Here is a 13666-nt window from a genome sequence, read left to right on the forward strand (position 1 = left end):
ATTATTAGTGTTGTGTCTTTTTTGCTCATTACACAACAAAAATAATGTGAAGTTACTACTTGGGCGCATTTGTCCAGGGGTGCTGGAACAATTTTTATAGTGGGGGTGCTGAGAGCCATTGAACCAAAGTGTAAACCCTACATATAATGGAATCCACTTCAAGCCAGGTGATGTGGCGGCAGCACCCCCAACACTCCTAGTTCCAGCACCTATGCAGTTGACTCCCAGATAATTATTGTCGAAGACTCGAACCCCAGACGGCACGGTTCGTTGTCTGACCAGAGAGAGACAGGCAACACCAACAAGGTCCGAATACAAAGCTCTTTATTGAAGAGTGCACTCAACAATAGAGAGCAGCCCGTATCCAAAGAGAACCAGCAGCCTTTAAGTAAAACTAATAGGTTTTTATAGAAAGTCCCATCACGTCATACTTATTCATAAAGCAGCCCACCCCTCCCCTATGTTAGTTAAAATCCTCTTTTTCTATTATGCATGCACTTCTACCCCCTTATTGTAGATAAATTTTAGTAAATTGTAATGCTTTACTAACTTTTTTATTGGTATGGATGTCAACCAGGAGACGAGGAGTTAAAAACAGACATAACACAAGAACAGGGAGTGGAAAACAGTGCCTCCATATCTCAACAAACTGTTCCCAGAACATTTGGTAAAAAATGCAGGAATGCAGGCCTCCCCTTTTTTCTCACTCCCTGCAACTTAAACAAGTATTCTTTCATTTTACTTATTTTGTTCAGGGACTTTCCCAGCAACCTTTATTGGCCTGACTTTGGTTCGGTTGGCATAACTGCTTCATATTTAATTTTTTTTACCTAACAGTCCCCCCTTTGTCCCTAGAGTGCCATAGCGGAACTCTTGGGACATACTAGTGTCTGTGGGGAGTGACTTAGAAATATTCACTGGTTGGTAGGGCACAGCTTGGTACCCATTTAACAGCCACATCTTAACATAACATACAAAACTATTAGGCCAAAAATAATTACAACGGCACTGCGAAGCAAGTTATGTAACCAGCCACCTATATCTGGAACCCAATTGAACAAATTGCTCTACCATGAGTTGACTTGCTCTCCTCCCTGGTCTTTTGCAACTTGTATAAGATGGTTTGCTCTTTCCCAGATGGTGTTATAAACATCCGGAACATATACACAGCATTCTTGCCCAATTAACACACACATTCCTCCCTGAGAGGCCAGCAAAATATCTAACGCCAAGAAGTTTTGGAGAACCATCTGCCTTAGCTTTTTTTGTTCGGTTGCCAAATCTACCAAGGCATCGGCAGTGGTTTTTGCCATTATCTTCAACACTTTTTGAAGTCTCATGACTTCTTTCCCAATACATCGGGTGGCACCTCCACAGGTGAAGACAAATCCCGCACAAGCAACCATCCAATCAATTAAGGCACGTCAAGTAAGGGGGCAGGAGTCCTTAACATCTTTCTTAGCCCCTCTTACATTTTTGATTTTCCCTTTAGGAAGACGTGCACAATATACTACAGGTGGTTCTACCCAAGACAAATAGCAGGATCCACTCCATGAAGGAGGGAGGGATAGGTATGCCTTGTTACCACACATTCGGTATACTCCAAAAAGGGTAGGAGTGACTTTGGACCAGGTATTATTAATAATTTTGTACCATCCGGTCCAAGTTGGGAGGAGGGAGAATTTAGCTGTGGAGGCATTAGCAGAACATAAACACATAGTATGAGTTGGCAGCTTATACTCAAACGTGCAATTTATAACGTAATGCTCAATTAACTTGCGATCATTATACACAAAGTGTTCTTTCCCATGCAGACTATACTTGTTACCCGTAAATTTATGCCACGTGGAGGTGGCAGAGGTTGTCCCATCCAAGAGAGAGATATTGGGACCTTCTTACTCCCAAAATGAGTGCCATAAAAATAGGCTTTGCACTCACTATTACCTATAGCTATTTTTCCTTTTTTTAAGAGGCACCATTGACCAACTTGTTTCCAAACTATTAGACACCCGCTTTTAGAGATGCCGGTATCAACCCAGGTAATATTTAAATTGTCTGAAGAATCCTTCCAGGACGGGGTCCAGGTCATATTTATTGCACTAAGGGGAATAGGAACCATGGGCTATTTTTGGCTATTTGCTGGTATTATTGAGCACACCCAGCATGAAGTGTTTTGTAGGGCTGGCATACGAGCTTTCATTTCATGGGCAAGATGTATAAATGTGTTAGAATTGTGTGATTTTATAGTCTTAACTCCCCAAACCACCAAAAAAGAAATAAAAAATAACAAACAGATTAAAAACACATAAACCCAGCCTAAAGAACGGGGCCATCCCTCTCTGAGTGGACACCACCAGAGGTTTTTTTAAGGTTTTTTTAACTGCAGTCGGAGCTTCAGGTCACCCAAAGGGGTGGCAGTCCATTTGTCTTGAGCACAGATGTCGTCTGCTTCTGATTCACCCAGTTCACAGTGGGGTGAACATGCGTAGCTCCCTTGAAGTCCGACGCCGTCTGCTTCTGGGGAACCTTTTTCCAGGTCAGGTTCCCTAGCGGTGCAATGCAGGTTAGCTCTGTCAGTGGACAAGGGAGAGGTTACTAGCACTTTACCTTGTCTTTTTCCCTGCTGTCCAAAAGGAGGAAGGAAAAAACCTTGTCTTGAGCACAGATGTCGTCTGCTTCTGATTCACCCAGTTCACAGTGGGGTGAACATGCGTAGCTCCCTTGAAGTCCGATGCCGTCTGCTTCTGGGGAACCTTTTTCCAGGTCAGGTTCCCTAGCGGTGCAATGCAGGTTAGCTCTGTCAGTGGACAAGGGAGAGGTTACTAGCACTTTACCTTGTCTTTTTCCCTGCTGTCCAAAAGGAGGAAGGAAAAAACCAAGAAGGAGGGACAGGCTGAGCAGTAGTCGAAGTGAAGTCATCTCGAGATGGAGGGGTCTTTTTGCAGTAAGAAGCATGGGTCCGGGCAGTCAGTCCTTGGCACTTCACAGCGGTGTTGGTAGTTAGCAGGACTTTTTCGAGGTGGAGACACTTGTTTAAATAGACAGATAGCTGGTTTTAACTCATTTATCACGACATGTTTCTGTTCTTACAAGAAACATAGTTCAATAAAAGGTCTAGCCACAAGATAGAAGTATGTCTTGTTTAAGTAAATCCTCAAGATTTTGGTGTCTGCTGACTATATATTTCTAATGTGCTAATCACCATACTATCTAGGTCACAAATAAAAGGATTCCAAGTTTCAGTGTTCTCTTGGAAGGGCTAAATCCTAAATAGAATGGTATCCCATAGGCCATCTTCAGGGGAGATAGGTAGGTGAAGAAACTCATCAGTCAGTATATTACTGCATCTACTAAGAGGATTTAACTACTGGTACTTAATTTATTGAGCAGTCCACCTTTCTATCCATCTATCACCTATTTATCTAGATATTTATCATTGTAATACACGAACACCTCTGAGTGAATTTATCCTCACAACACCACTGTGATATAGAGAATTATTAGTATCCCCATTTTACAGTTTTGGTACTGAGTCACAGAAAAATTAATGACTGATTTTGATAGCTTTATTCCTACTGAATAGCACCTTAGTCCATGTATAGTCCAGCTGTGACTATTCATGGAGTAAGGTGCTAATCAACAGTAGTAAAGGTATCAGAATCTGGCTATAAGGATGGGATTCACAAAGACATTTAGGCACCTAATTTGAATTGAAACCAATAGGAAGTTAGGTGCCTAAATACTTTTGTGAATCCCACCCTAAATAACTTTCTCAAGATGACACAGAAGTCTGTGGCAAAACTGTGAATTGAACTCATGCTGTGCATGTCTTACATTGGGACATTTTCTATTTCAGTGAAGTCCCTTTGATGTAGCACCCTTCCTTGACTGAGCATGGCTCAAATGAAACTGTAGAAAGCTGCTGTAGAAGTAGAAAGAAAAGTTTTTCAAAAAGTGGTAGGACGGTCCCAGTTTTCATAATCTGGCCCTGTATCTTGCAGACTTTTAAAAATCTTATATTTACTTCTGGTTTGACACAACAATAGTTTGTCCACATCTTTGAGTTTCAATATGGGGACAGGCTGATAAAAATATTTTGTCATGCCGATTAAAAAGAAGCAGATGATCTTACTGACAGTCACAACCTTAACATTACATAAAGCAGAAATGAGAGAGCTGTAAAGAAATAACTCTAAAGAAAAGATACCTACAGCCTTACAAGTTCTACACCACTATCTATCTATCTATCTATCTATCTATCTACTGTAGATACTTACGGGTTCTACACCACAGTGTAATATCCACATTGAGTTGGTTTAAGCCTAGTATACATTACATGGTTAGGTCGAAGTAAGCTGCCTTGTGTCAACATAGCTGTGGAAGAGTCTTCCATTAAATTTGGCTCCCACTAACATAAGTGCCTCTCTACTCCAATTTAGCAACACCATCTCCCAGAGCGGCATAGAGACATCGTCGATATAATTAGGTCAACACAGTGTCAGTGTAGACACAGTGTTGCTTATATCAACTCTTACTGGCTTTCAGGAGCCATCTCAGAATGACCCGCACTGACAATCCAATTGGTACAAGTGCTACTAGTGAGGATGTGCACTGCCGACACACGGAGCCAAGTGTTCGCGCACACAAACGATTTAATAATTGTGGTGGCTGTATGGTGATGTAAATTAGGTCGACATAATTTTGTAGTGTAGACATGGTCTCAGGGTCTCCTATGGACCTATCCAGCAAGAGTTCTCTCCTGTTATTATTCATCATGTCCTCCATACTTATAATTATTAAAGTAAAATGGTATGTTTGTGTTTTCCCTTATAGACAAATCCTGTAGAATTTAATGGGGATTAAACCAGCTGAATTCTATAGAAATATAATTGGGTTCTGTAGACATTACTTTAAAATATCTGTAGATTTGAATAGAAAAGGCTATTCTTCCATTAGGTTTTAAGTCATTCTATAAAATTCTACAGCAGAGATATTTCAATAAATTCGAAAGCATGGTCCAAAACCCGTGTAGACCAATGACTGTTTTCTACGACATTCAATATCCACAACATTCGGTTTATGAACTAAACTGAACTAAAACAATTGTTTTAATAAAATGCTGTGCAAACAGTAGTAGCTAACTAAGGTGTTATATAGGCTACAAAGATAAAAATGTTTTAAACATGGTTGTTACCCTATCATGTTATAGCATTGTTGGTTTGTTTTTTGGTTTTTGATCTTATCTGTGTGAAATAGAAAAAAATTTAACCCTGTTAGGCAGGGAACTTGTTTCACTCCTTCACTTCAATCCTTCATTTCTCTTCCTCAGCCTCAGTATCTTGGCTTCACTTTTGCTAGTGAGCCTACAGTACTTTTTACTTCTTAGTCCTCCTGTGAGATTTTTTCCTCTCAGTGTAGTGTTCATGCAGGCCAGAAAAAAAATGTCACATCATGTTTAAATGTGGCTGTGCTGCAGTTATTTTTGAAATATAGATGGAATGTAGAATAGTCCCATACCTCACTGTGGGAAGGAAGAGTGCAAGGGTACGTTTGTTGAGAAGGATGCAAGTGGAGGCAGGGACAGACTGGCCAGTGGAGAGAGGAAGTACAGAGACAAGATCTGGCTTGGGCAGGGACAGTCCTGCTCGAGAAGAAAGACAAGCTGGCTGAGGGTGAGTAGAGTGGGAATAGGGATAGACCGGCTGGAGGGATAGAAGTGGAGACGGGGACACCAGGATACTGGCCAGGTGATAATGCTGCTGAAAAGGATCTGGAAGTTCTAGTGGATCACAAATTGAATATGAGTCAACAATGTGATGAAGCTCGGAAAAAAGACTTTTCTCATTCTGGGGTGTATTAACAGGAATGTTGAATATAAGACATGGGAAGTAATTATGCAGCACAGTCTGCACTCTGTTGAAGTACTGTGAAAATCCTGGGTACCACGCTTAGGAAAGACATGGACAAACTGGAGAGAGTACAGAGTGAAGCAACAAAAATGATAAAAAGTTTAGAAAACTTTATCTATGAGGAAATGTTAAAAAAACACAGGCATATTTAGTCTTGAGAAAAGACGTTTGAGGGGGGAACCTGATAGTCTTCAAATACATTAAGGGCTGTTATAAAGAGGACAGTGACCTATTGTTCTGCATGTTCACTGAAGGTAAAAAGAAGTAGTAGGCTTAATCTGCAGCAATGGAGATTTAGGTTACATATTAGGAAAACCTTTCTAACTATAAGGGGAGTTAAGCTCTGGAAGAGGCTTCCAAGGGAGGTTATAGAAACCCCATCATTGGAGATATTTAAGAGCAGATTGAACAAACACCTGTCAGGATGGTCTAGGTCAGGACTGCTCAGGAGGTCGCGAGGTCATTACATGAGGGGTCATGAGCTGTCAACCTCCACCCCAACCCCGCTTGCCTCCAGCATTTATAATGGTGTTAGATATATTAAAAAGTATGTTTAATTTATTAGAGAGGGGTCACACTCAGAGGCTTGTGATGTGAAAGTGTCACCAGTAAAATAGTTTGAGACCCACTTGTCTAGATTTATTTGATCCTGCCTCAGGATGGGGGTAAATTTCATTACTTCTGGAGGTCCCTTCCAGTCCTACATTTCTATGATTCTGTGAATAGGAGGCATCAGTAATAGCTGGGAGGGAGATTAGAAGAAGTCCCCAGTCGGGGCAGCAGCAGTAGGCAAAGGCAACTCAAAGCTGGGACACTAACCCTCCACACCCCCAAATAATTGCTTTCCCACCAGTATTTCTCATTTCTCCTAGTCAGTGGCAGTGTGGGGTGTTCCATGTCAGACTTCTCCAATGCCTTACCAGGCATTCAAATGTTGAGGCCCCCAGGAACAGGCTCAATTTGTTCGTGTGGTGTATTGAGGACGGTGTTGGAATTGCAAGCTATCACTTTAAAAGCGGTGATGTTTCCTGATTCTGCAATCAGAGTCAACCTGCAATGAGCTAGTCTCTAGAACAAGCTAGGGTGAGTTACACCTCACTGCCTTAGGGAGCAGCCTGCTTTATCTCTCTCTGTTTTTGGTTACTAGGTATTATTGTTCTGGGTTATAGGTGTCAAAGTAGTGTTACATTGTGTTCTGGTCCACGGTGCTTGGAGCACCACAGGTCCGGCAGGAGTACGCTGAGAAAAATAAGGCTTACGTACAGCTGTGAGTTATTGGCTTTATTGAAGGTTAGTGACCCACCTGCAATGGGGACGCCAAGCGTTGCAGTCACGGAGGCGGGGAACCCAGCACACCAGAGCTTTGCCTGGGACAGAGTCCGACGGAGGGGCAGACAGTCAGCATTAATAAGCATTACACAAAAACAACTCGTGAATATAAAGTTAAGTGCTTCTGAAAGGGGGGCTTTCTACTACCTGCCATGCAAAGCAACTGTGTCCTTCAAGAACTATCTCCTACAATAACAAAACAGCTGTGTCCTTCAAAAACTATCTCTATCCCACAATAACGAAGCAGCTAGCTATGTCCCACAGTAACCTCTCGGCTCGAGAAAGCGGAAGTTCCCTGGCTAGGCCATAACAAAGTTTTCCGCAGTCCCTTACACATTGCAACCTTGCAGTAAGATTATTTTATATTTTTATCCAACTTCTCAGTATGCATACCATGAACATAAGAGTTCACATGAGAAGTGAACATGCAAAGAATTTTCTACATCTCTGTAAGGCAGGGTTGAGGCACTTCCAATTGGGATCCTACCAGAATCATCACAGGAGAGAGAAAGACAATCTTTCTCTCTCTCTCTCTTTCCTCTGCCTGAGCATCCAGGCTACCCCTTTGCTAATAAACCTGCAGTAATTTTACTTATTCCTCCTGTGAAATTTTTTTTTCTGCAGTATAGATTATGTATTGCTTAGCCCAGTTCTTTAATACAATAGAACATCCTATTTCATACTAATGATCAGGAGATCCATTGATTATTGCTGAATTGTGTAAATTAGCAAGTAAACACAATAAAAAAAATAAGGATAATGCATTGCAAAATATACTCAGTTCTTTTATTTTGACAGTTGCAGTCTAGGTCTAATTATATATGATAATATTTCATAAGATGTTATAGAAGTGCTAAGTATTTTTATTATTCTTATTATTACTAGTAAATGTACTGCAGTATATTTTTTATTTAATTAAGTCTTAGCAGTATCAGACCTCACTACGGCATCAGCTATGAAATTTTTATTAGAAGGGAGAGAGTCATCTGGTTTTTCTGTGTGGCCATGTAGTGCAGATTAGTGAGGCTCTAATGCAACATAGATAAATAAATAAAATTTTTAGCATTGGTATCCTGAAGTCAAAACCGACAGACCAGGATAACTTCAGAATAGGGCAACCTAACAAGTTTCCCTTTAATAAGATTACTGATTTTTTAAAAAAAATATTAATCATTGAATGTACTATCACAGTAGTGACTATAGATAAGGCTGAGATAGAATCTTTATTCTAAGTGGCTGTTTTCAAACTCTTGCAACTTTATCAAAAACAGTATTTTCTTTAACTGGATAACAGTTCGAAAGTGATATATGTATTTTGGAAAGTTTAGGAAAAAAACCTACATGGCTTTTTTCTTCATGTGAAAAGTATACACTGTTTAGTTATAAATATTTTCAGATATTTGTTTTGTTTTGTGCTTGGATAACTCAAACATTGCTTTGTTTCAAAACTTTAGTGAGGACCGATATTTGTGCCTCATTGTTATTACAAAGCCACATTTGTTCAGTCTTGGAGTTTTTTAGATAGGACACTGCACATGCCTACACACAGTTTAATTTCTTGCCTTAACTTCAGAAAAAAACACTGAGGTATGTTTATTTGAATATCTAACACACACATTTAAGAATAATGGATAGTAATGGAGACCAATTTAAAACATTCATATTGGATTTACGGAAAAATTTGTACAATTAAAGAGACTCACCCTGCATTCCTGGCACACTCAAACTTCCATTGACTCTTCACTGGGAATTTTGGACGTACAAAAATGCAGGCTCAAGCCACAAATCTCAGACTTTTAATGGCACACATAATGGTACCTTGCACTCCTTTAGCATCTGCCTGCTGAGGATCTCAAAACACTTTATACAATTTAAGGAATTTAACCTCAAGTAAGTAATGATTTTGGCTTAAGTGATTTGTCCAAGCTAATACAGGATGTCAATGGCAGATCCAAGAAGAGTACTTATGCCTCATGCTTCATGATAAGACTATTCCATCCTAATTTGTTTTAAAATATTATGTATTCTCCTCTATGTTATGTGAATGGTAGATTCAAACCCAGCTTCTGAAGAATTTTTTTAGAAACAGTTTAGTTGGACAAACATGACTTTAATTTGCTCTGTGAGTGAAATATAGGCAGGTTAAAGACGTAAAACCCCCAAACAAAACAAAATAGCCATTGGGGGCAGGGACACTGCTTACCACTGGGTTTGGAAAGCACCAGTGATACTAATCCAACCTAGATAATATTTACTGCATTGAGTATTTTAGCAGCTGAAAAAAACTTTCAGACATGCTGCTCTTTTTCCCTGCCTGGGAGAGCCATATTTTAAATATTTAACAGAGCTTCCTAGTTGCAATGAAAGCATCTACTTGTCAAAAATATTTAACATTTAGAGTAGCTCAGAAGCTGGAACAGTAACTTAATAAAAAGTATTTTATGGTTAGAACTGCTGTGTGGGTAGGGTAAAATTACTTATTACTCTAATATTCAGAACCACTAAGTACCTTTGAAAGGAACTCTTTGTTGAAAACATCCTGGGTTTTACCACTTAAATGTTTTGAGTAATGTGAAAAATATTGTGTACAGTGAAAGAGAGAGCATATTTATATACATGTATATGTTTTCAGTGGTCAGTCTTTTTGTACTGAGACATTTTTTAATTTTGCATCAAGCTGAATAAATGTTAAATTTATTTCTAAACTGTTGTTAAAACTTTTTTTTAATGACCTGATTTAAGAATGAGACAACAAAACCGTGCTGAAACAAAGAGTTGCTTTGGGGGGAGTTACGTCTGAGGAAAGGGAGGCACTGTGTGGGATTATTTGAAGTGGAAGATGGTTTTCTTAAATTATATAGTTAAAAATACTGTGTGAACTAGTGTTCATAAAAGTGTGAAGTTGTAGTTTTGGAGTCTGAAGTCATCTCTGCCATAGAATAATAGCAGAGCAAGCTTCTCTAAACTGTCTCACCAATGTACCTCAACCCTGCTCTAAAGTGTCACTGGGGTGAGAGGGGAGTTCAATATCCACTATCAATATGGGGGAAGATTATTGCCATTGTAGTGTTGTTTGTTCAGCATGGATCCCTGTTCACAGAGAACTGAACTCAGTCCACTAAACTCATTTCACATGGACTACAGAATAGTGATTAGATAGTAATGACTTTTGGTCATTAGTATCCAAGATTGTATTTGAAGTGGTAGTTTTGTAGATCAGTTTTGGAATTTCTGGAAGGCTGAATGATGATCTGCATTGAATTATAGAAAAACCAAGGCAGCTTTTTTACTGTACATCAATAAGACTAACTTGTGGTTTGTCTTATCCTGCCACAGAAGTCATTATTTAAATATTTGTAATGTGTAAATTCAAATTAATATAAAATTTAAATTTGCAAAGCAACAGTAAAGGGTGCTGTGGTAAGAGATTGCTGTCTGGATTTTTAATAAATGTTAGTATTGACATTGTCAGTAATTTTAAATAGATAAAGCAACAGAAATATTGTCATCTGATGATAAATAAAAGCTACATACTGAACAGCAAAGTATAAATGGATGTAGGCTTAAAATGCAGTTTTAAGAATAATTATATAGTGAACCTCATGTCACATAAGGTTATTTTTAGCAGCTGCAGCAAAGGACTGTATGCAATTTACACTTTGAAGCACATTCTCCCCTCAGATACCTGGGTGCAATTCCCTTAGTAGTAGAGAGGAGTTGTGCCCATCTTTTCAGGGAAGAATGAGATGCTGATTATGCTGATACTGGTACTGATCATTATTGTTTTTAATTGTATGACAGTAGTACCTAGAGACCTCTGCAGAGATTAAAGCCCCATCGAGCTAGGTGCTGTAAAAACACATAGAAACAAGCATTGTCCTAAAAAGAATGTGTGTATATATATATATATATATATATGACAGACAATGAGTGCAAAGGAAGACAGAGACAAGAAGGTGAAGGCTGTGATTTTCAATGACTTGATATGGTAGTGGAGTGCCAGAATCCCTTAGGTTCCTTTGACAATCCCAGCTGAAGTGAGTGGGCCAAGTTCACATAGCACATAAGTTAAACTTGTTTTAATACTACAAATGATGCTCCTGGGTTACTCTTTTGAGAAAATCATAGAAGCCCAATCATAATAGTTAAAAATTGGCAGTTTATTAAATAAACAACCAAACAATCCTAACCAAAAGAATGCCGAGTGTGCATGGCTGTGTTTTGTCAGGACGGACTTGAGAGATTAAACTACAGAGAGATGCCAGGTTCTGGTAATTATGCTGACTGACATCCATAGGTGTCAGATTTTGGTTTCATTTTTTTCCTCCAGCTAGACATTGCTTTGGGTCACACTGATGCCCCAGAAGTAGTGGTGTTCCACAGAACAGGTTCTGTAAATTCCATTACTTCTGGCTGTAACCCTCCCTGAGAGTCAAATCCCGTGACCAGTCTGAGTACGGAGTATCCACAAGGGGAACAGGGAAAGGAATCTTCCCCCCATATTCTGTGAAGTAGGGTGGAGCTGGTCTATGGAGACTACTTAGCTCACTGGTTAATTTACCTCTTCATTGACCCAATGCTCCCCCACTACAGTGTGGAGAGAGCCAGAGGATCATATTGCCATGTCCTGGGTTATATAGAACTCTCCTCCACATAGCCCCTCTCCCATATACAGCCCATCCCTTTGCACAGTGGATAGTTTTGCTCTCAGGGGGACTTCTGGTAGTGGGGTGGGTCAGGATTTGCCCTTTAATCATCAAACTCTTCCTGGAGCAAGACTCTTGGATGAAATGGAGCCTTCAGTTTAAGCTGTTAAATATCTCTGTCCCTTTATTTAAACCTCATATGCAGTAAGGCTGAGAGCCTATATACCCCTACACTCAATCTTACAATTGCAGCAACTATTCTCCATCTCTTTACACTGTCTATTAATTTAGAAAAAAAGAGAAGGAGAAACCTGGAAAGAAATCAAAACAAGAAACAGATATGAAGAAAGAGAGAGTTATGGTAGCTGGCCAGGCTCTCAACAAATGTAAGTTGTAGTCACTAGTTCAGCAGGTACTGTCAGGGCAGTCACATCATTGAGAATTACTTACTAGGTGCCTGCTATATGCAATCTGCCTGCATCCCTACTATAGAATGATCGTGTTTGCAGTGTGAATGTTAGTGGCACCGGGGTTGTATGTCAACATTGCCACTGGGAGTGAGCCTCCTGGCCGACGCAGACAGACTCAGGCCAATTTGGCTGCAGCTTCTATAAATAGAAGTGTAGAGGTTGCAGCTAGGACTGCAGTTCCTGCTTTCAAGGCCCCCTGATCTCCTGGGCTGAACTCAGGTGGCTAGCCTGAGCGCTGTCTGAGTCTCAACTTCTACATGGCTATTTTTAGTGTCTTTGCTCCAGCAGAGCTAGTGCCAATCTGTCTACCCAACTGGGAGGCTGCTCCCAGCTGCAGTTTACATGTACACTTACACATACCTACCCAGCTCAGGTGTAAACCACCACTATACTGGAGCAAGAGTTTTCTGTGTGTGGATGGGACTTAGGTTAGGGGCAACACTCAAGTAAGAATTTGAGTCAACTTTGCATTGAAGACAAGCACTCTCTGATTCAGCAAAGGACTGATGCATGTACCCAAAGCTAAGAACATGTTTACATACTTTGATGAAATGGGGTCACTTTGAGGCAGTGATTCTTAACTTATTTATCATTGTGGGCTGTGTATGCAGCTCTTTATGTGTTATATTGGCTGCATCCACACAATATATATACTATGTCTATGGCCCTGAGGATGTCACATGGGCTGCAGCTGTATGCCGATTGGGCTGCAAACAGCCTATGGGCCGCAAACAGCCCATGGGCCACTGGTTGAGAACCACTGCTCTGAGGGAACATCTTATCCCAACACACAGGGGTATCTATCCTCACTAACTGAGGCAGGAGGAAGGCAAACCTCCCCTCTCACTCCCAACCCCATGTTCAGGGCCGGATTAACTCTCCTGTGGGCCCGGGGCTATTAGATTTTGTGGGGCCCCTGTATACAAGTCTTTTTCCTAATTTAAAACAAAATGATCACAATTATGGCATCGAAGCTATTAACGCTATACTCAACTTGCCTTTTAATTAACATAAAGCCATTGTGTGGTTACATTTCAGTCTTAAAACATGTAGAATATAGTAAAGTTAATTCAAAATAGCCTATTTCTTATTTTAGAACAACTGTTATATGAGTTTCTGGGAAGGAGTTTGGGTGCAGGAGGGGGCTCCAGGCTGGGGTAGAAGGTTGGGGTGCAGGAGAGGGTGAGGGGTGCAGGCTCTGGGAGGGAGTTGGGTACAGGAGGGGATTCTGACCTGGGGCAGGGTGTTGGTGTGCAGGAGGGGCTGTGAGGTGCAGACTCCATCCGGAAGGCGCTTATCACAGGCAGCTCCC

Source organism: Dermochelys coriacea, chromosome 8, assembly GCF_009764565.3.
Source record: "Dermochelys coriacea isolate rDerCor1 chromosome 8, rDerCor1.pri.v4, whole genome shotgun sequence".
In the NCBI taxonomy this organism is placed as follows: domain Eukaryota; kingdom Metazoa; phylum Chordata; order Testudines; family Dermochelyidae; genus Dermochelys; species Dermochelys coriacea.